The 20,186-nt window shown below is 40.9% G+C and overlaps 1 long non-coding RNA gene across 1 annotated transcript in view; it reads left to right on the top strand.

Moving 5' to 3' along the window:
* The first annotated feature begins 8,167 nt into the window (after positions 1–8,167).
* LOC118925444 (uncharacterized) overlaps positions 8,168–20,186 on the top strand; it is a 212,878-nt gene continuing 200,859 nt past the window's right edge. Inside the window, exon 1 of the long non-coding RNA XR_005030055.2 lies at positions 8,168–8,532. This is a non-coding gene — a long non-coding RNA (uncharacterized LOC118925444). The remainder of the gene's footprint in view (positions 8,533–20,186) is intronic.

The following is a 20,186-nucleotide window of genomic DNA, read 5'->3' as shown; positions in this document are numbered from 1 at the left end:
CTTTTCTAATTCTTTTACTAGGGAGAAATGAGTTTCCTTTAAAGGACATATAAAGGAGATATCACCCACTTATAAATACCTTTCTGTATGTAGAAAATATTAATTATGATAATAATGACCACTACCTCCTTGTTTTCTATGGCAGGCACTGTACTGTCCATTTGCTCATTGAATTAGTAAGTATTACCTTACCACCTACTATGTGCCAGGCACTGTTCTGGATGCAGGAAAACACAGATGAGCAAAACATTCTTTTCGTGGAGATTATGGTCTTTAGGAAGAAACAGAAAGTAATCAAATAATCACACACGTTTGCAGCTATAAACAGGGCTAACTAAGCACCCTGCAGGAAAGTCCGGAGTGCTCTGAAAGTCTGTCAGTAGGGTTCTCTGACCTAGTCTGGGGACAGGGAAAGCTTCTGACAAAGCCACTTTTTATTAAGAATGGTGGGTAGGGAAGTGTTAACTACAAGAGAGGAATGTGTTCTAGGGAAAGGAGAAGAACGTATGTGGGATCTGAGATTTTGGGGATGTTGAGAAACTAAAACTAAGGTTAACTAACTTGAGTATGTTTAGGGAGAAGAATGTCCCCAGATGGGCTGAAAGAGGCACAATATGCAGGCCTCATTAAGGATTTTCTCTTTATCTAAGAGAAAGAGTAATCCATTGAAATGATAGATTACTTGTGTTTGAGAAGATCCTTTAGCCTTATGTGTGAAGCATAAATTGCAGGGGTTGAAGATGGATGCAATGAGACCAGTTAGGGGGCTACTGCGGAAATGAGGACTGGACAAGATGGTAGCTAGGACTGGGGGAGGGTGGTAGAGATGGCAAAAGGTTAATGGATTTAGGAATTCTTTAGGAAATGATTTCCACAGCATTTATTTTGAATTAGTTATGGGGAGTAAACAAGGGGAAGGTGTTAGAGTGCCTCCCAGGTTTCTGGCTTTTGCAATGTGCATTGTTTCATTTAATTTTCACAGTAGCACTATGAGGATTATACTTCAATATGCACATTTCATGAGACCCATTCAGAATGTTTCCAGTTACTGTCCATGGTCACACAGCAGGACTCGCTCAAGTCTGCCTGAATGTGAACTTTGTGTTTTTGATGGCTTTGTTGCATTGGGCACTGGGAAGAACCTGCATGGGCCATTGTAGGGAGGGGAGGGTTAAAACCAGCAGCTAAGGGCAGAATTTAATGAAGGAAATGGCCATCACTCAGCTTTGAAAATATGCTCATTGTCAAAGCTCAAGCCCTCACGACATCCATGTGTGTTTGCAGCTCGTGCAACTGCTATTTCCTGAGATCAATGAGAACATGACTGATAATATCTTCAGTGATGATTTTGTTGAATACCATTTTTATAAATAAATAATATATGTTCATTGTAGCAAAATGAAAAAAAAGTACATTAGAGCAGAAAGAAAAACAATGAAAATCTCCTGTAATCCTTTCTGGGTGGGGCTGGGAGGGTTACTTGCTCTTAATTAAACAATGTCATGCACTGTGGTTAACCACCGTGGGTATTTAGTAGAAAGATCAGGAGAGGACCTTGTTCTGGATGCAGGCTTCGTGATGATTTAGACTTTGGGGGAAGTTTAGGCTCTGGGGCTCTAGTAAAATGGGGTGAAACTTTGCCTGCACTTAATTGTCATAGTCTTTTTCGGAGCCTGGGTCCAAGTGTGACAGAGCCAGGCATGCTGGTGTCGTTACAGTGTGGGAGCGAAAACACAGCTTTAGAGCTTCTCAAACTACTGACTGGCCTCTGCACCTTTGCTTGGTTTCCTCATCGGTGGAGGGGAGATAATGATGTATGTTGGGCCCCCAGGGGTGTTTTGAGGATTAGCTCACCGGTGTGCAGAGCGCTTGGTGGGGCCGGTGCCCACACACAGCGAATGGTCGACACGCGGTGGTCAAAAACCTCACAAATACATGGCAGGGCAGCAGTTTGCTGACTGATCTCCGGAGCCTGGAAGCTCACGCTCAGGGGAAGCAGATCAGGGATGACCCACAGACCCTAATTGCTCTCATGCTCCCACTTCTCCTGCTGAGCTGCACAAAACCACTTTTTTTTGGGGTAGTTGCCAGGCTAGACACTGGAGATGTAAAGAAGTGTAAAACCTTGACTTTATTCTTAAGGAGCAAGCACCATAGTGGGGTTGGAGAGTAAACAGAAAAAGCACAATGTAATCGAACCAGTGTTGGATTACTATGAGTAAAGGGCTGTGGGGCCAGAAGTGGGGACCTGGGAAGGCTTCACAGAGAAGGCCTGGGCCTGGCAGGAGGGTAAAATTCGCAGGCTGAAGAAAATGGGCATGAACACCAGCCTGTGTGCTAGTGTAGAATCCCTTTGTGGAACTCAAAGCCCACGAGACCCTATGGATGCCAAAGCCCCTTTGAGAAATCTGGAGCTAGAGGAGGGGGACTGCGGTGGGCAGCTGAGGCTCAGCAAGGCAGGTCTCTGCCTCCACCAAGCCCCCTTCTCCGCGTCCTCGCCACGTCCCCCAGGATCTCCCAGCACCCCTTTCTGCTGCTGTCTTTCCCCTTGAGGGCCCCTTTCCCTTTTTAGATAGCAGGTCCTCCACCTCCCTTCTCCCACCCACAAAAGCCTGCCGGGAGGAAAGGCTCAGACGTGGACGGATGAACCTGCAGCGATGCCTCTGTGGTTTGGGTCGACGTGGCCCCGTTCCCGGGGTAGTTGCATTTAAGTGCCTTGGTTTTTGGGGAATGGAACAGTTTGATGCTGGAATCCCGCTATATCTTCTGATCCATGCTATATGCTCACTAGCTTTAGGCCCTGGGTAGCAGATGTGTTTTGTTTGGTTACTACAGTTTTGTTTTCACCGTTGTTCAGTGGTAAATAGGTATCACTCTCCAGTTCATCAGAGGCCCCACCACTCCCCACTAGATGTTTTTATATCCTCATTGTCTCACACTTGGCTGACCTGCCTGGTCTGAACACACTGTGTATGTGGCCCCTTGTGCTAAGCTGTGCTATTTCTTGACTTCTCAGTTGAGAAATTGCATCAGCTCCTCCTACAGTAATCTTTTCCCTTCATTTCTTTGCATTTTTTCCTGTCTTATGCACTTCTACCAATAATATTGTAGACACTTGGACCCCAGAGTTGGACAATATACAAGTGCTCAAGGGTTCCCTTCTATTGACTAGGAGGGAGTACAGATTGTAGCACCTACTATCACGTTGTTTCTCACGTTTCCAAAAATGAGAATTAAGGTTGTATTTCTCTTAAAGTAAAACACAACAAAACAATTGGTGATGATTTAAATCAATTCTTAAATGAATAGATGAAATCAATTATTTAGCCCACAGTGTTTATCTTTTCAACATTTGAAGAGAGCTGATCCAGTGCAGCTGCTAAATCATTTCATTAGCAGAACTAAAAGTCATACATCTGGGAGGGAGATGGTAGATGCGGAATATCTGAGGGTGGGAAAGCAGGTGGGACCCTCCTGGGAAGGGAGTGTTCCCATTTTCAAGATGGGCCCACACTTTGTCTGCCCCTAGGTCATGGGGGAAGATAGTGCTCATAATGTGGTATCTGCTGAGGCCACATTTATTGAGTGTCTGATTCAGCTTACAAGTGCCAGCTCTACCCTGTGCCTCCCCCATACACATGACACTGTGGAGGGCTGCTCTGTCTGGGATTATGCATCCCTACCTCTGACCTGGTCATTATTCCCAATTACCATTCATTTCAAAACAGTCAGTGGGACAATAGTGTGTGTGCATCAAGGATCACAAAAGGAACTTGGATTATGAGGAATAAAAAATCTGCCCAACATGTGGCACCATTAAAGAGCTCTGGCTGAGACCTACTGTTTATAGTCAGCAGTTGTCTGGAAAATAGATGTTTACTTGTAGTGAGCATATTAAGATCGTTGCCATTAGGCAATATATATCCTGCATTGTGTCTTCTCTTACAGAACACTATGTTGGAAGAAACCTTTAGTTAGTAATTCTTACAATGGTGAAAAATATTAAATAGCAATAATATGGACATTTCTGCTGAGAGAGAGAGAGAGAGGTAGAGGGAGAGAGAGAGAGAGAGAGAGAGAGAGAGAGAGAGAGAGAGAGAGAGAGAGAGAGAGAGAGACCAGGAACCTTTCTTAGAAAGGATGACCTTTTAAAAATGGTATGTTCCATTAAAAACTACAAGTGAAATATTTGTAGATAAAGATTAAATTACTTACAGGAAAGAAATGTCCCTAATATTCAGCAAGAACTTAAGCACTCTGGGTTTCCCTTAACCATCCATCTTCTGATGTAAAGGTGTATTTTAATACTGCTAGGGACATTCTTTGCACCAGACTCTGTCATGTCTCTCATGAGTTTCTTCACTCAGTGATAATACAAAACATTTCTGTTGCATAATAATAATTTGTTTTGCACAACTCTTTCAGAGCAAAGATTGGGTGTCATAACACCGGTGTCCTATCTTGCTTTGATCCAGTGTGATTTTTTCTGTCTCTGTTTTCTTAGCAAACAGACTTGTGCCCTCACAATACCATTGTATGAATGGGAAAATCCTAATCCTGTGAAGTTCTGAGTATCATTAAATTCTAGAGCTAAAAGAACCAGCAAATTTGGCCAAGATTAAGCCAGTGGACACTGCAGTCTAAGCAGCTCATTCTAGGTATGTGCACGCCTGTGGGCAATATGTTACCTTTTCTAAGCCTTGGTTCCCTTGGAGTAAAGTGGGACAATGATGCTTGCTTCATAGGTTTATGGTGAGGACTAAGTGAAAAAAAAAAAAATACATAAAGGACCTAGGACAGATTCTAGCAGATAGTTTGTGCTCGATCAGTGTTAGCTGTTAGGATGAAATACTCAGTTACGTACAGAGAGGTTGGCTTCCCAGAGCCTTTAAAACTTGACTAATGGCAGGCCTGGCAGAAGCAGCAGCTGCTGCTCTGTCCTCTGGACTTCAGAGGGCCTCACACGTGTTTGGTGAATAACAGACTACCAGAATGAGCTCCTGAATTTTAACTCCCAGATCTAGTAGCTCACTCTAGAGTCTAACCAACTCTTTGCCAGATCACACTCCACTTTTCCTTATCTTCTCACTTTCTCAGTAGAACTCACCATTTCAGTTAGAAGCAGGAAAACTGTTACACATTATTGTAGAGCTCTCTTAAGCCAAATCAACAAAAACTGATTGAGGGCAAGATAGGTGAGCAGATTGAGGTCAGGAAAAATAATTCTCAGCATGGTTTCCAGAACACGGCTCTGCAAATACATATGATGTGGTAAAACTCTAGGACAGTGGTTTGTTTTTACTATTTATTTTCAGTTTCAAGTAATCGAATGGTATGAGATGAATTCTTACCCTCTTGTCCTGATTTACTGTTTCATTCCTTGCCAAGCACGCATTTTGCAATATGTGCTCACCTGGAACATTCAAACCTGCTGTCACAATAAGAAAGACTCCTTTCTCAGTTGGTGCCAAGGGGATCTCAAAATGGCATTGGAAATCTCTTGGATTTACTCTCTCACGCCTTATGGGGCATCTTTAGTCACTCAATAACATGAGTATTTCCATCCAAGCAGAGCTGAGGAGGGATGGACTGTGTAAAGGCTATCACCATTTATTTCTCTTTTCCAGAACACTCCATCTTGCCTTCTCCCTTATAGTATTTTCTTGTTTGCTTGGTTTCACAGAACTGTTTCAATAAGAAAGTTTCAAGAATATCCTGGGATTACAGTCTTTGAGTGACCTTTCATGCCCATAGTATAAGCCCCTTTGGTTTAAAACTATCCCACTTAAAAGCATCCACTTATAACTACCAGCTGCTGGTTATTTTCTCTTCATACTCATGAATGCACACACAGACACATAGTATGCACATGTATACACACACACACTCCCACACATGCACTGTGTATATGTAAACATCCAGAAGGAAAAAGACATTATAAAAATTGTCCTGTTGAGTTTGTAATCCAGCATGAGTTACTGAATGCTGATAAGTAAAGGAAGTTCAACCAGACAGTTTAATCCTCCAATTTCCTGTCTTCTAATCAGCCCCTGATTCTTTGGGTTTTAAATCAGAAACATTCCTGACAATATTCAGGGCAGGTGAAGGAAAATCAACTAGAAAATAAGTAAGGACAGGCATTTATTTTACTGTCTAAAGTTCACAGGAGAAATATGAGCATAATAACAGGAAATCAAGATTTTTAAAAAGATAATAGAAGTACATAGGCTAGCTTAAGTAACCAATCACATTTCTGAATGAAGTACATTTGAAACATAATTTGATTTAAAGAAAGAAAGTAGTAACATAGTTTAATGTATTTGCTTCTCCGTAAGTATAGTAAATAGTAATTTAAAAGATGTTGAATAGCCTAACCCAAAAGAAAATGATAAGGACAATTGCTTAATGTATATGGGAAAAAAAAAACATTGTTTCATTCAGATTTTGCTTGCAATTGATAGTTTTTAATACTGTGAGAAAATGATATTTGAAATGTACGGAAACCTTTGAAGTTAATGCATATTCTTAGAAATTCTTATAGTCATGCATATTTTTAATGGTGGATATAAATAAGACAATTGTGCATCTAAAAAGCACAGGTAGAGTGTGCAAAAGTTTAAAATAGAATATGTATAAATATGTTTATCATGGGGACTTTCTTTTGGGAATATACTGAATGCTAACAATGTGACATGATTTGTTATTTACTGAATCCCTTTATTTTGATTCTTTTCATTTATAGCTTCTGTAGTGATTTTTGTGTTATTTTAATCATTCTCATGAAAGAGCTAGTGCAAATGCATATAAAAATCTTCATTAGTCAATGTCTTCAATGGAATATTCAAGATAATCATTAACAAAAGCTTTTCAGTTGAGAATGAACATCTTAAAAATTGAAATGGTAAATACAACTTAAGATGTGAATCCAAGCAAATAACAACAAAAGGTTTGCATGAAATATGAGTTCCTAGTTTTTTGTCTGCAGCAGTTAGGGCTGTCAATCATTTGGGGAGCAGGTTAGAGTTGAGAGTTTTTTTGAATAGTTGAACACAGTAAGACGGTATTTCACAAAAATACCTTGTTAATTCATGTACAGTGTGGACTAAAAAAAAAAAGCATTTACATTATAAGCCATAGCATATCCTTCCTGCCCAAGTATTTTCCTGATATGCAAAGTTGGAGTTGTAAATATTTAGATTAAGTGATGGGTATTTCTTGATTGAAAAATTATATGGCAATTTCCAAAGTGAATGCTTCCAAAATAAGTGTTTGGGAAACTAGCATGGAGTGAGGGGGGGTGGTGCTGGCAGGATGATTTAATAGCCTTCAGTTCATAGTCATTATGAACTTTTAAAATTAGATCACAGAAGCAAAACAGTGTACTTTGTAATTCACATAAAAATAGTCCCATAATATCTTGTCATCAGTAAATCTTGTCATTAAGAAGAGGAGAATGTTTATTTTGCCTTCATTTTAATGCCATGTGGGTGGAATGGAGATAATTCCACCAGACAGAATTATATTTTGAAGCATATACATGCATCCAGGGTGCTTCCCTTTCATTTGGGGTGGAGGAAAATTTCACAAGGGGTTTCTTTAGTTTTATATGCCTAAAGGTTTCAAATAGAGATGTCACAAGATAGCTAGATTAAGTTGATATGTAATATCTATTTCTTGATTTGCATGATTAAAGCATTAGAGAAGTGGCTCAGATATCAAAAGATTTCTCATAAGTGGCAGCGCCAAAGGTAATTACTGTTAAAATGTACATGCTCGTGCCCTGGCTGCTTGGTAGCTCCTAAGTTGTTTACAACTCCTTAGGTTGGAATGAAAGTTCTCATTTGACTTTGGGATATCAAGTCCCTTTCCCACTCCATTTTGATATCAAAAGTGTGTTTAACATTGCTTATATCCTATGACTTTCAAGATGACAACTTCAACCAAAAAAAATGATAGAAAATAGAGAAGGCCCTTTGGAATATTTCACATTTGAAAACAACTGTTAAACAAAAGTAGCCTTTTAAAGACAAAGCTGAATTTTATACTTAAAAAAAACACTTAATTTAATCTACTGACTCCAGTTAGTTATCAAAAAGTGCAGTTGAAATCCTACTGTAAGCTGGATGCTTTATGAGAGGGGGTGGGGATAGAGAGGGAAAGAGGGGAAAGAGGAGAGAGGTTGTTAGTTTCAGTCTTTTATTAACCAGTTTCATTGTAGTGGGTCTTTATTATTTGCAAAAATAAAAACGATCTGGGGCTCTATCCATTCTCACCTACAATTTTGGAGTAGGTAATGGCTGTCTACAACCTGGTCCAACATATGCCCCCAAACTAAAACAAACAAACTCATTTGCCATACAAATTGTTTACGATTCATTAAAAAGCAAAATTGCATATCCCGGTGCTGGCAGCTGAGGCCGAGCCTCCATGGGCGGAGGGGGCATTCACTGAGTTGCCTTTGTATGCTGGCAGGACCAAGCCGGAGGTTCTCACTATGCAGCCCGGAGTCTGTGCAGCCAGATGACGCATGAGGTAATTTTAAAGCTTTATTTGCCTTTAGTGTGAAACTCTGATCTTGTACTGTCCTTTGGTTAAAGAAGCCTATCAGCCAGGGGAGTGTGTAAGTTTTCTTTTTAGTTGAAGAAAAGTGTTTGGGGTAGTGGGGCAGGGGTATGGACGGAGAGCAAGCAAATGCTATTCAAGGAAAGAGAAGAGCAAAGGGAAAATGTGAAATTTGTCTTATTTTAATTAATCCTTTCCCTTTTCATCAAAGGCCTCAGTTTCCCATCAATAATAGGACATTTACATTCAAATCATTTGAATCTGGCAGATCTAAAATGCTGTGGTATGCCGTCACCTTTGAAGGAAATAAAAAAATCAATTTTGTTTTCTCGATGGTAACTTCTATAACTTCTTTAAAGAGCACTGTGATTTCTCACCCCTTTACAAAGCAAAGATCTAGAAGCAATGAAGTTGAGAGAAACTTCCTGTAGTATACAGCCTAAACAGCAGCCTGTGAGCTTACAGCAATGTTTATTTTTAGTCAACTGCATTGCTAAATATTTCCACCACTTTATATTTTATCTTCCCGGCGGTAAAACATCTGTAAAATAATTTTAAATGAAAAGCAACTTCCAAGTAAACTTTACAAAAAATAAATGACAGTTTTCCAAGTTAAAAAAAGAGGAGCATTTGGTGATCTTTGCAAGAAAAAAAAAGATGACACAATTTGCCATAAAAAGTAACAGTCTATAAAATCTACGAACTCTTGAAATGTAAGGAAGTAGAATGTCACCCAGAATATGACATCAGTGCAGTTTTTTTTAAAGCTTACAACTTAGCTTAGAAAATAATAGCTAAACCAGTCATTATATTCATTTCTAGTGTTTAACAAGCTGCATAAGGCAGAGCAATAGGCAACATCATAACATACAAGTAAACCTTGTTCTTGCTGGCAGAAACTCTAATGGGAAAATAAATGCCCTGAGTAAAAGTTCAGGATCTAAGTGGATAGTCTACTGCTAATTTAATTAACCAAAAGCAGCAAGTAACATTGTCCTGAAATCACTGATCAAGTTTCTAATGTCTAGTTAAGAAATTGCAAGTTAAAACACACATATACACACATACCCACAACCACCTTAACTCAAGAGTCCTTAGGATGGACACACTGCATCTCAAGAAGCAGCCGAATAGAATCCTGCGGTAGTTCACTTTTAATAGCCTCTCAGTCCTCAGAATTCCTAAAACTTGCCAAAATGATACCACCATTGGTCCAAGGAGGGAAAAGGAGAACTCTTTCCGCCGATCGCACAATGAAACCGACCATGTCCCGTCTTGTAATTCCATTCGCCAGCCTCCCCCTTCAACACTACCCTCTCTCTCTCTTTTTTTCTTAAACTGATATCTATGTGAAATGAGCTGAAGTTCACGGTCCAGTTAGGAACGGATAATACATTCATTGTCCCGGCAGCAAACATTTTTTTCATTCCCTGGAAGAATTCACGCTTGCCGCAAGAATAATAATTACGGAAAACTAAAAATGCACTGCTAACGAATTAATCCTTAACGGACACCACCCTAACGAGGGCAGTAATGATTTGAGGACTCTCTTCCTCACAGGACTTGCCTCTCCCGTGACAATAAGCTATTGTGCATCCTCCCAACTCACTCTACCTCTTATAGATCCACGGTGTCAAAGGTTGTCTGGCCTGGTTGACCATGACATGTGAGTTAACTCATTCTGCGGCCGCATGGTAGAACTTTATTAAAACTTTATTTGTGTGCAGAATAACTAAAAGATAGGGTGTGTGGGTCTTTTTCACTCAGAGCTAGACTTCCTAAGTGACTAGAGTCCTGCTCTGACATAAAGAAATGGGGAAAAGTTAGATCAGAGCTATGGGTCCCCGAATGGAAATGGAGTGGTGACCCAGACTTCTCTCAAAGGTGACTTCAGGCAGTCCAGTTAATGGGACAGGACCAGAATTCACCCAGGGCTTGCTTCTCCCCAGTGCCCAACACAGGTCCTCAGAAATACACAGCCAAGGAAAAGCCATGTACCCCATAGCTCCTAAAAACAAAAGTAAAGGGGATGTGAAGCTAGAGAGACAGAGAGCAAAACCTGAAGGCCAGGACAAATGCTTCATTTTGTTACCCCAAGACCAGCTTGGCTAAAATACCCACCTCCACCTTAAAACTTCTGATATTCTGTAAAAAAAATAAAAACAAAACAAAACAAAACAGAAAAAAAAACCCACAACAACTCCCAAACCCTGCCCCATGGGAAACCAGGGCAAGCATTTCTGGGAACTCAAGTCGCAGAGTGGCAGAGAGGATGGCAAGAGGAAGCAGTGTGAGGCCGCCTCACTGAAGAGTGTGAAAAAAATCAAATGTGAATTTGATGAATGTGAGGTCTGGGACATTTTGTCAAAGAGGGAGGGAAAGTAGAAAAGGGAAAAAAAAAAAAAAAAAAAAAAAGCAGCCCCGGCTGCCAACTCACCATCCACCAAGTTCTGGCCGAGATGTCGTAGCAGAGCTGCCATTTGATGGAGCCGTCGGAAGCTTTCCCTGCCATTACGCTGTCAGCAAGCTTCATCTGATGCTAACTCACGGGAGATAAGACACCTAATTGAGAAAACATTTGCAGTGGCATGTGGGGCAACATGTAGTCCGGTCCATACCATATGGAATCATGGGTAAAAAAAAAAATCTCCTTGACAATGAACCAATCTCTCACAGACCCGGTGGCAAGGTGAAGTGGAGATGAGAAGTCGTCTGCTCCTAGCACTGTCTTCTCTCTCCTTGTTCAAAAACAAGAGCCCACTGCTACACATCAAAGAGAGGCGGTTAAAATTAGGGCTTCATCACTCAGATGATTTTGGTCTGCAAGGTTTTGCCTTTCCTTCCAACAACCAATCCCCCCTCTTTTTTTTTTTTTAAGGAGAATAAAGAGATTTAATAGGACAAAGGCAGGTAGTGGACTGCGGAGGGAGATCGCCACAGGCTATTAGCCTAAAATTTCTGCTTGACAGATGGAACTGCTTAGAGACTATCATGCGATGTTTTGGGCTTTTTTTTTTCCTACCCCCCTCCTTCGACTTTAAGTCTGATTCAGTATCTGTTTTTCACAGCCACTTTGCTCAAGAACGTGAGCTGTGCATTAAAAAAAAATGTTTAGTTCACTTTTCCTGTCTTACACATCTTGCTGGAAGCAAAGCGAACAGTCTACAACCAAATCTGGGAACAGCTGAACAGGTTTTCCAAGAAGTTAAAAAAAAAAAATTCTGGGAAGAAATATTTCTCCTTCCTTGCCTTATTTTTTAAAAATTAATTCGTTAGTTAAATTTGGTTGTGGGAGAACATAAACGTGAGATGACAGCACTCACATTCCTTGATTTTTGGTTCGGCTGACATTATATTTAGATGTGTTTTTATGTGAGGAAATGTATTACTGATATTTCACAAGTTCTAACCTAGGCTAGGCTAGGAGTTTTCTCTATTTTTTGGTGTCCTTTTCTTTTTCTTTCTTTCTTTTTTTAAAATTAATTCTGGGCTTTTCCAGTCTGTAAATAAAGTGATCAGTCATTACCAATTCAGTTTAACACAATTAAGGCTAAACTTGACATGAATGCTTCCTTATTCAGGGAAAATCACATCTGATTTCCTTACTATAACCAAGCCATCTTCCTCACAGGGGTTTTAAACCACACGTACTCTGTTTAGCAGGAAAAAACAAACCACAGCATGGACCTACCAATAAGAACGGCTGTAAAAATGATTTTTTTTTTCTAAGTGAGAAGAAGTCCAGGCAACTGCTGAATTTCAAGTCATTTTACTTCAGGAGTAAGAGGGAAGAAGAAGTAGAGAGAATGCTCTGTATTTGTTATATGTTATTCTTTCAAATCATGTGAAATTAGGAACTGCAGAAATACTTTTGTAAGAGCAGTGTACCAAATACATCCTCATTTTTATTCTGAATGTAAGTGATTCCTTGATCCCCAAGAACTTAGCAAGGGACATTACAGTTCCCTACACACAGCCTTCCATGCAGGTACTCTAGAGCGCGGGAGAACCTTTCTATGGCCTTTTTCGGGGTGGTTGAATTGCGATCATTAAAAAGTTGTACATGTACGGCCCAACTATCCAGCCGATTTTTTTTCTAATCACATTTCGACTGAGTAGTATTTAGTTGAACTTCTTCGGGACAACTTTTAAGTCCTAAAGAGGTTAAATCTGGTGGCTTCTGCTTTCCTATTTCTGACCTCTTCCTTTGTAGGGGTTACTTTAACCCCTTAGCATCAGGTAAATAGTTGTTTTGACAAAAATGATTTCAGTCAAGAAAATTTTACACAGTTGCCTCTGAAGTGTTTTATAACGTAAAGCATGATGCAGACTGCTTCTACAGAACAAATTACAAATACGATAAAGAAAACATTTTTTTCTTTCTCATCATGCATTGTAACAGGATTTCTTCCAATAATAGTGGGGTAGGTGGTAGTATCATAGCAGCATCTTTGTGCTCTTTGTTACTCTGGCATGAGCTCTCTTTTTGGAAAAGGAGCATGCAGGAGCACAGGAAACGTTGTTACCTTCAGTGTCCATAAGCGATGGACCTTCCGTCGGGATCTTTCCCTGAACTTCCAGCCAAAACGTTTGTTGCCTTGTGCAACTGCAGCATCATGAAAATAGCCTAGTTATTCCTTGGTTTACCATTTAGAGAAGGAAAGGGGAGCAAACTGGAAATCCTATCTACAAGGTACAATAGTGTAAGTCAGAAATAAGTAAGAGGCAAAAGGGAAAAGGGAAAAAGAAATGAAGCAGCATTTTTGTCTTTGAATCAACCTCTGATTTCATTTCATCCTTTCCTACTTGCCTCTGACAAGGACACAGAAAAAAAATTTCCTTGCTGCAGTCTCCTCAGCATTTCTCCCAGGGTGTAAAGGCCCACGGACATTTGGACCCCTGGGCCCACAGCTTGACAATTTCTGAGGTTGCCCCGTAGCAGCCTCTTGAAGTGGGAGGTGTCTCCTATCTGAGCCGGTGCGTTTCTGAGCCTCAGAACACCCTATGCAGTCCATTATTTATGAATGAATGGGGCATAAGGAAAACTAGAGTCCAGATTTCACTCTGCAAATGATGGAATATCCAGGAAGATTTTTACAGGAGTTTTGAACAAAGAAATGAGAAGTATTATTGGATAATAGTGTTTTAAACCCAGAACAATTAGGTGCATTTAACTTTATCATTGTTCTCTAAGAGGCTGGTGGAAGCTGCCCTTTCCCATATAGCAATCAGTCTTTTCACAATGTGGCCTGTTGTTAATAGCCTTAAAACAAGATTAAATAAAACATGTTAAATATTGCAATTATTGTGGGAAATAAAATTATTTGGTGAGCATAATGGGGAGCAATTCAAGCATTTAACATGATCCAGGAAATGCTACTCCAAACAATTGCATTTGCTTTATGCATTCTTCCCCTTTGATTGCTGACAGATGCCTTTTTGGAAACAAACATCTAAATGGTTTGCTTTCAGTCAGAAAAAAAAAAAGAACAGAAAACGGCTACATGTTTTGAATTTAACTCTTGTCATTTGAATCCTTATTCCCACTGCACGTGAATGAATATGAGGCATAGACAGCACTCTCATCAAAAACTAAGCCCATCCGGATTCAGACTTTCTTGCTTCCTTTGAACATGTTTTATAAGAAGTGGGAATCCCTTTAACTATGAAGCCAAATGATGGTTTAAACTGCTGGGCTTGGTATGAGGAAGACGGCCAGTGATGCGGGAAAGGGAATTGTTTTCTCAGAGTATGAAGCCTCCAGCCAAGAGCAAGTCACCTGCTAGCCTCTTTGTGGCTGCTGTGGCCAACGCTCCCCTAATCAGCTCCCCACTTTGTTTAATGTGAAGAACCCAGGATTGCTGAGAGGACGGGAGGGTCCCAGCTGTGTCTCTGCCACAGTGTGCTTGGACATGCCTGAAGACTGCTGCCAACAGGTGTGCGATACCAAGGAAAAGTTTGGGTTTTTGTCATATGTTGCAAAAAGGCAGCATGAAATGGAATATTAATGCTTTTCAGAGGCTGGATACTAGAGCGGTTGAGAACATTGTTTCTGAAGTCCAATTGCCCTTGTCCCGGCCTGGTTGGTTACTGTGAGATCATTCCCAGGTTATTTACCCTCTCTGATTCCCTATGTCCTAATCAGGAAAATTTTATAAAATGTGTACTTAATATACATACACACACACACACACACACACAAATACGTAAATACATGTTTGAATATACAGATATGGATAGAGTTTGTTAGTAGCAAAACTAGGCATACAGTCTTTAGTTTCTGCTATGTAATGAGTGTTCCAAGTTGTTTTTTTTGTTATTGATGCTTTGTTATTACTCCTCTGTTGAGGGAAACATCCTTTCTTCCCCTTTTGGTCCTAACCTGGGAGGCTGGGTTAGGTCTTCCCTCTGTTCTTCCATAATAACCTGTGCCTTGCTCCACCCTAGCTCTTAGCACCCTCTCCTGGAATAGGCCTTCTAGTCGGCCTTCCCTCCTGCACCTTGAGACTGTTGAGAGTAAGGGCTGTGTCTTCCTTGTCTTAGTAGCTTTGAGGTCAAACTCAGTGCTGAGCAAACAGCAGGGGCTCCCTAAATGGTGAGGGAAATACAGTTAAAGATAGTAAATGAAATTTGATTACATTCTTTCTTTATTTACACAGCCTTTTCTTTTACCTTGGCTCAAACTATTGCCCCTTCTAGTACATCATCTGTCTTCCCAAATTAATTCCCCTCTTCCAGACTCCAGTCCACAGTGAATCCTAACACCTCTGAATTCCTGTTGCCTTCCTTATCAGTATCATTCACTGGTACTTCACATAGATCAACAACAATATTATTTATCTTTAAGGTGCATATACCATTCATTCATTCATTCACCCATATAATCAACTTTTGCAAGGTAGGCCACTACATTATTTTTCCTCCTTTTCAAGCTTTGTTTCTAGGGGCTGGAAATTTCAAACTCTAGAAGAGCAACTTGATTTTGAATGCAATATATAATAACAGCTAATGCGTTGAGTGTGTGCTCTTAGCCAGGTACTATTCTAAGATCTTATTTATTTATTTATTTTAGATAGATCCTGGATTTAGAGATGGAAGGATTCAAGCCTAGGAATTATGACTCTAGAGATTCAGCACTCTGGTGTTACATCCTAAACCATCAAAGGAGGGAAATAACAGGATTCAGCAGGCACGTTTTAAGGTACTTCCAGGTATGATATGTCATTAAACCTTCACAATAAACTTAGGAGGTTGATATTATTATTTTCAATTTATAGGCAGGGTCAAAAGGTAAGAGTCTTGCCTAAGAACACATATTAAGAAAGAAGAGCAAAGATTCAACTTATGTCTATTTGGCGAAAGCCCATGCTTTTCCAGAGTTTTAAAAACTCTCAGAAGGTTTTTAAAAATTTCTTTTGTAGAGTTGGATGTTGGATGCTGGGCTTCATGAATATGTATCACCTTAAGTCTCCAAACACTTGGAAATCATAAAATTAGAAATGTACACTGTTGCTGAAGTTCTAGAGAAGTTCAACCTGTATTGAGGAAGGATAACCTACTATTAATACCTAGGTCTTTTCTCTAAACCTTGATCAGGTGGAAAATCTTAAAGTGGGGTTTAGGACATCACTGTCTAACCCTGAAAAGGAGTGTGTATTCACACAAAAGCTTTGGGATAAGAGGAAGAATCTATGTAAAATGATAGACATCTAGTTGCTCCGAAGCCCAGAAAAATGCTAAGGTCTTTGGTGGGAGATTTATCCCTTCTAATGGAAGTAGCAAAGTCTTCTGCACAGGTACACATAACTATTATGCATGAGTGGGGTGAGAAGAAAAACAGTGTCCCAAGTCATCTGGCACGGTTTTCTCACTGTATGGCAGAAGCAAACGCTACAAAGCTGAAAAGGGCAAAATTGAAGAAAATACCAGGGGATCCAGACAGCCCCATCCATTTTAATGATATGCACAGATTTATGATTCCAGATATGTGTGTGTGTGTGTGTGTGTGTGTGTGTGTGTGTGTATATATATATATATATGTATTTTGTTGTTTTTGTTGTTGTTGAGAAAAATATTGGTAATTTTTTTCAGCAGCAATTCACCTACCATGCCCTGCAAAGAATTAGTTTTCTTCTTAGCAGCAGCCCTTGTGCCTTATTTCCACTTAGAAATTCTTTGACTTTTACTTTCTCTGCATTTTCTCTTAACCAGCTGCTACCCAAGATTGGACTCAACTCTCTGCCCCCTGTTAAAAAGGAAAGAAAGAAAAAAAATGCACACAACGCAGTCCTCTAATAAGTATATTCACAACTTCTATGCAAGACGTTTAGGAAAACTAAAAGGTTAATATATTCTAGCTAGATGTTGGGTATAGAATGTCAGATCTGTCAAATTTCATTATAACTTGCTGCTCATTGAAAAAGATTTGATTTCTTTTGCCACTGTCCTACTATGTTCAAGGCACAGACGGCCAGCAGCAGCCCACTGAAGACCACAGGCTGCCAGAGAGCGGGCTCGAGTGGGAAACCAGCCGCAAGCACCATCTGTTCCCGATTTCTAGCTGAGCCAACATGTGCAGTGAAGTGCATTCCATTCACCAGACCAGCTTCTCCCCTGCTCAAGTTATTAGTGTTACAAGTGAAATTATCTTTTCCAAACAGCAGGGGAGCTATAATCCTTATGGAACAGGACCTTAAAGCACACACACACACACACACACAAACACACGTATGCACATACAAAACACACACTCACATGCACACACACATACGACATTCAGACAGCTTTTGCTGAAGTTGTGTGGAAGGCTGCTTGTAAATTTAGTTACTGCCTTCATGGGGTTTATAAAGTATGTTTTATTAAGCATGATAACCTCTGAGGCAGCAGTGTATACATTGGCCTCGTTTAGTCTAATTGAATGATCAAATATCTTTAGGATGCTTTTTGTGGGCATGGCTAAAAATGACAAGATGGATGTATTTAAACCGTCTTAAAATGCAATGACTTTCAGATGCATGATGAGTTTTTAGGAATAATCAGTGGGAGCCCTTGCTGGGCTGGTTGCAGTAAACCAATCTCACGCAATGGGCAATGCTGACTGGTTGGCCAGCTCTTGAATCCCAAAGGGGCCAAATGACTAGTGTCACCATGTAAGTTGAGGGACTGTAATAAGCTACATATTTGTCATTTGGGATTGATCTGTTTGTCTCAAGATTGATCATTTTAAGAAAAATTTGGAGATGAAGTGGCCAGGCTGATTGTGTGATAGTGCAATAAAAATAGCAGAAGACAGGAGGTCTTCATGTTATAAACAGACATTTAGTAACGGGTGCTTGCCACCATGCTAGGTGCTCAGGATACAAATAGGAAAGACAGGGCCCTCCCTTCAGGGAGCAGACAAAGCCTCAGGTGCAGTGGACCCACGGTGGGGGGGTTCCAGTCCTGGTTCTTCCATGTGCTCCATGCATGACTCTGGATTGGTACATGCCCTCTGTAGGCTTCATCTGTAAAACGGAGATGCCAATGGCGGACTTGCAGGGAGTATTGTGAGAATTAAATGAACTAACATACATAAAATGACAAAAGCCAGTGAAGGAACTTGCAGGTGCTAGATGTAAGTTGGTTTCGATCTCCCTCTAGTTCGTCCCTGAATACTCAGGATCCTTATAAACTGTTGCGTGCCCTTGCAGCAGGTTTCTCCTTTGTGGATGAGTGGCACTGAGTCCAGGGGGCTGCCTTGGCTGCTGGATCCCCATGCATGTCAGCCAACCTCAGACCACAGGAAGGCATCACCCCAAGTCATGATGATTAGGCACCTCATGTGTGCTTTCTGGCATAGTGAAGGAGAGACTGGTTTTTCCAAAAATGAATCCTTTCTTCCCTTTCAAAACAGAGATCGCATAAATTCATGTAAACCGAGGAGAGGGAAGAAATACAACAATGCCCCTTATTTTGTAGATTAAAAAAATGAGGAGAGAATTACTTGGAATCACCCAGCAAGGTAGAGGCCAGGTACCCTAAGATTCAGTGTGTCTGTTTGCCGCTGTACAACTGTTTCATATGTTCGAAGAGCTATGCTCTGAATTTGTAATTCACTTGGATTCTGATGCACATGAGACCCTGCTGCTGTCTCTGCCAACTGGATCGTCCGCCTGGCAGCTGGGTCAGTGTGCTGTACTCACGCTCACAGACATGGAGGTGTCTAGCAGAGCCCCTTACTGGATCGGCAGGAAAGCGAAGGACCAGTGCCCCAGGTACATTCCCTGAAAGCGACCTTTGAGACTTGTGTGAGACTTGTGGAGATTTGTTTGTAAGAATTTTACTGGGGTGAGTGTCAGGATCAACTCCTGCAAAGAAGTGAGAAAAAAAAGAAAAGAGGATTGGGTAGAAGAAGTTAGAGATTCACACAGTGCCAAGGAAGGCCTGGCTAGTCCCACAGGGAACCAAGAGCTGGGACGGTCTTGCAGGAGGCCAAATTGTCAAGGAGGCCGGGGCCTTGGTACCCTCACAAGAACTGACCAGTCATTGATGTGGGCCATCTCAGAGAATAAGAGATTTTGGGGTATACAGGTCTTTCAGCCAAAGACAAAAATCCAGAAGGGTTATCAGCTGAGAGCTGGAGGCTCAAATGTTCCCGGTAGCTGAAAGGCATCTGCACGGTGTACTACAGGTTCATCTGACCTCAGAGAAATCAAATGGCTTATGTGAGGACACCTGCCAAATTAGGGGCACACTTGGGCCTGGAATTCAGGCACCCCAGTGCAGAGCTCTATTCATTTCCCAAACAGCTGGGAGAAGCTTCGTGCCCTATCGAGCAGAATCTACCTGGTATATCCAGGAGCACCCTTCTCACTGAGAAACAACAGGGGCGGGGAGAGGAAACCAGGGCCATGAGGACCCCCTTGGCCATTTCTTGGCTTTTTCTCCAGCTGCCCATGGGCAGACATCTTCACCGGCACATACCAGCATTTGGGGAGTGAACTAAAGAGACATCTGGAATGTAACTTTAGACCCACGCAGTCAGATTTCTGTTTGAACCTCCAAAGAGTCTCTTGGAAGGAGCATTTGCCAGCCTCTCCCTGGTGCATTCCACCAAGGGAGAAGAGGACTTGGGGGAGAGGAGGGGGCAGCAAAGGCAGCAGTGGAGTGAAAAGTTGGAGTTTCTTAGTCCCTGTATTATCATCTCAAAGAATCCCATACAGCACCTGATCAAGAAGAGGAAAAAAAGAAAAAGAAACACCTAAATCGGAAGGATTAATGGTGTGGGATGATTAAGCCTTTTGCTTCAAAGGAGAGCTTTGGAGAACAAATCTAAGCTCCCATAATCTCTTAAAAAAAGCAAATTTGTTTGGAGCCGAAAGAAGGCTTTTAGGAATCTACTCCCGTTTTTCACCTCTGGATCTTAATTTCTTTTTCTTTTCTTTTTTCAGTTGGATTCTGTTATTTGCTATAACATCTAAAAAATGTATAAAGATATAATATATTTAGAAGTCATCTTGATTTTCAAGCTGTTGCCACATCTACATTCCACTGGCAGAAAACATGATGTGAATGAATTGGAAATTCACAGGGCACCCCAAATCTCTAAGCTGGTACCCTGTCCTTGGACCTGATAGGACAAATCC

This window comes from Manis pentadactyla, chromosome 4, assembly GCF_030020395.1.
Source record: "Manis pentadactyla isolate mManPen7 chromosome 4, mManPen7.hap1, whole genome shotgun sequence".
NCBI lineage: Eukaryota > Metazoa > Chordata > Mammalia > Pholidota > Manidae > Manis > Manis pentadactyla.
This window is presented reverse-complemented; position numbering and strand designations above follow the sequence as displayed.